A 3877-nucleotide genomic window follows, 5' to 3' on the forward strand; every position below is an offset into this window, starting at 1 on the left:
ACCAGATTTTTAATGATAAGTTATATTAAAGTTTATCACTATAACTCTCCACCCAGCTGCTGTCATTGAACCTGTTATGATGACAACTCTTCAATTCTGAAGAATTCAGTTTGTCTGTTCTTTCAAGTGGAGGAGTAAAAGCCAATAGGTACACTTGTGGTAGTTGGTCCTTTTAACTATAAAATACTCTTGTAGGACAACATGGGTCTGAAGTGAAAGTCACTGTCTGTAAGTAAATGACCTAGTGCAACTACTTGGCCTTATTGATGGCTTAAGTATTATACCCCATGATTCCCAAAGCTGCAGCACACATACCCTGTTACATAAATAAAGCATTCCCCAGCCGCTCGCCGCGCTCGCCGGGCCCTGCGCGCGGGGCCGCGGCTGCTGCCGTCGCGGGCGCCGCCCGTGCCGCCGCCTCTGGTGACCGCTGGCCGTGCCGCCGCCGGCGGCTTCACCCGCGCGCTCCCTCAGGACGCCCGCGCGGAGCCCCGGCCCTTGCGCCCGGACGCGGAGGCAGCGCGGCGGCGAGGCCGGAAGATGGCCTCGGTGCTCAGGATGGACGAGGTGATCGAGTCGGGGCTGGTGCACGAGTTCGACGCCAGCCTCTCGGGCATCGGGCAGGAGCTGGGCGCCGGCGCCTACAGCATGAGCGATATGTTGGCATTGCCCATTTTCAAGCAGGAAGATTCCAACCTTCCATTGGACGGTGACACGGAACACCCACCCTTTCAGTACGTGATGTGTGCCGCAACATCGCCAGCCGTGAAACTGCACGATGAAACACTCACTTACTTGAACCAAGGTCAGTCTTACGAAATTCGGATGCTGGATAATCGGAAAATGGGAGATATGCTGAAATTTGTGGAAAATTGATAAAGAGCATAATAAGAGTGGTATTCCATGACAGACGGCTGCAGTACACAGAGCACCAGCAACTCGAAGGCTGGAAGTGGAACCGTCCAGGAGACAGACTTCTTGATCTAGGCTTATCATGGAGAACAAAGAAAGGAAAAGTTCAAGATGGAAATATTCCAATGTCTGTGGGAATAATTGACACAAGGACAAATCCAAGTCAATTAAATGCGGTTGAATTTCTCTGGGACCCTGCAAAATACACATCTGCTTTCATTCAGGTGCATTGCATCAGCACAGAATTTACTCCACAGAAGCATGGAGGAGAAAAGGGCGTCCCCTTTAGGATCCAGATTGACACCTTTAAGCAGAATGAAAATGGAGAGTACACGGATCATCTGCACTCAGCTAGCCGCCAAATGAAAGTGTTCAAGCCTAAAGGAGCAGACAGGAAACAAAAAACAGACCGAGAAAAGATGGAGAAGAGAACTGCCCATGAAAAAGAAAAGTACCAGCCCTCCTATGATACCACAATCCTCACCGAGTGCTCTCCATGGCCCGATGCCCCCACAGCCTATGTGAATAACAGTCCTTCCGCAGCGCCCACTTTCGCCTCCCCACAGCAGAGCACTTGCCGTGTCCCAGACAGCAATTCGTCTTCCCCAAATCATCAGGAGATACAGTGCCACAGGCCTCTGGAGAACAACTTCAGCCTTCAGCCACCATTCAGGAAACGCGGCAATGGCTGCTCAAAAATAGGTTCTCTTCCTACACAAGACTGTTTTCCAATTTTTCAGGTGCCGACTTACTAAAACTGACAAAAGAGGATTTAGTACAGATTTGTGGTGCAGCTGATGGAATTCTGCTCTACAATTCACTGAAGTCAAGGTCGGTTAGGCCCCGATTAACCATCTATGTCTGCCAGGAGCAGCCCAGCCCCACGCAGCAGGCTGCAGGCGGTGGAGGTGAGAACGACGGTGGGACGCCCTGTGCTTACCAAGCAATCTACTTGGAAGAAATGGTTGCCTCCGAAGTGGCTCGAAAACTGGTGTTTAACATTCCTTTGCACCAGATTGACCAGGTTTACAGACAGGGCCCCACTGGTATTCACATTCTTGTTAGTGATCAGATGGTTCAGAACATTCAAGATGAGAGTTGCTTTTTATTCTCTACAGTAAAAGCTGAAAATGGTGGTGGTATCCACATCATTCTGAAGTGATGTCTCACGTATTTTCAGTATTTTCAGTACCAAATAATGTCACGCCTGAAAGTGTGTGAAGACCGAATCCAAGAAGTCTCGGGATTGGATTTTGCCGTATAAAATGTTTCACATTGAAAACACAAGCTGACCTTCCTTAGGCGCTGTACGCGAGGCGAATCTCCTCGCCGTGGCTGCCGCGGCCAGGCCCCCTCGTTGCGAGCGCGGGCACTGGGCGAGCGCCGGCCCCGGCGCCCACGTGCAGGCCGCGCTGCCCGCTTCTCGGAGGAGGCCGGTAGACAGCTCCCAGGAGCAGCCCCTGCTGTCTTTTTACACTGTATGCGGTTTGGAGATGAATGTGAAGACTTCTGTGGGCATCTACCTTTCTGTGCCAGTTTGGCTTTTATTGCCTGAACTTGATGCCCCCTGGGGCGGGGTGGGGGACAGCGCCACCGCAGCGCCCGGTCGGTCTGTCGGAGAGCAGCGCTGCTGCCCGTGTGGCGGTCAGTGGAGAGTGGCCCCCTGGCACCCGCGGAGGCCGCCGTGCCCGGTCGGGACGAGCCAAGCTGGAAAGGTGGGCTTGAGGCAAACTGCATTATCAGGAGTACCTTGATGAGAGGATCAGGGTAAATCCTAATAGGTACAAAGACTTTAGTGTTTTTGCTTTGTCACAGATTTACTGAAAAACTTTTGCTTTGGTTTTTTTTTTTTAATCATTTCAGTTTCTGGTTTTTCATTTTTGAAGCCCCATTGCCTTTTTTACCTCATGTGGTTTTCTCTTCCATCCCTTTCTCTGTACCACCTTCCCCTCCCCATGCATCCTGCACTGTTGCCTACATTTTAAACATTTTTAAAGCCCTAGTCCAGACATTGGAAACAGGTGACCTAAGCAGGAAGACAAGTCTTATCGCTGATAGCTTATGCCTTGGTGTTACGAGGGCTCCATTATCAACAAGATGAAATTGTTTACGGAACACTAGACGTCATAAATCAAGCACTAAAATGTACCATAAAAGTCCCTTATGCCTCCCTGCAAATTTTGAGCTTTAGTACAATCATGGATAAACATTCTGGTTATTGATTAGGAGCTTTTTATATACCACACAGTAGCTTCTTTACTATTATAGAGTGCCTCTTTCACAGAACCAAATGCTTGTCTGCCAGTGTCCTTTTCAAAGGGAAGCCACTATTTTCTCCCACTACCTTTATCTTCCCTTCATCGAAAGCATTCCCAAATTTCATCAGCAAGCATTTTTGAGGCTGTGGTGTCGCATACCCAATTAAAAATTATTTTGCTCCATTTTAATGGTAGTATATCTATTTGCCCAGGTGTTTTGGCCTTGAATGTACTATTTGGTCTTCCTTTTTGTTCATATGGAAATAGGGAGGAGTAAGCTTGAGTTTGAATTCTTTCCCAGAAGACAGGCTACTTTGCTGGGTAAAATCTTTGACATTTTATACTTAATTCATAAGGAGGGTTAATTTAATACTAAGTAGTACTGTCTCAAGATACTTCCATCTTCGGTTTCAAAATATCTGCAACTCCCGTAGACTCTACAGGAAGAAAGCTTTCCTGTCTGTCGTTTTCCCTTGCTTTTTGTATGATCACATGTTTTCTGTACCAATCACCTGGGAAAGAAGTGAACTTCTCTCTTAATTGTTTTAGGGTTTTGCTTGTCTATATAGTGTTCCTTTTGGGATCTCAAGATACACGGAACAATAAATGCCATCTAATGCTGTGTGCTATTTTGAACTCATTGGGTTTTAGAAGTGGGGTAAAAATGTGAAAAGCTCATCAAACCTGAAATTATACAAATTATACAA

The 3877-nt window shown here is 47.7% G+C and overlaps 1 pseudogene; it reads left to right on the forward strand.

The window, feature by feature from the left end:
* The first annotated feature begins 540 nt into the window (after positions 1-540).
* LOC101446875 (upstream-binding protein 1 pseudogene) lies at positions 541-2079 on the forward strand (annotated as a pseudogene).
* Positions 2080-3877: the final 1798 nt, after the last annotated feature.

The sequence above is a fragment of the Dasypus novemcinctus genome, chromosome 11 (assembly GCF_030445035.2).
Source record: "Dasypus novemcinctus isolate mDasNov1 chromosome 11, mDasNov1.1.hap2, whole genome shotgun sequence".
Lineage (NCBI taxonomy): Eukaryota > Metazoa > Chordata > Mammalia > Cingulata > Dasypodidae > Dasypus > Dasypus novemcinctus.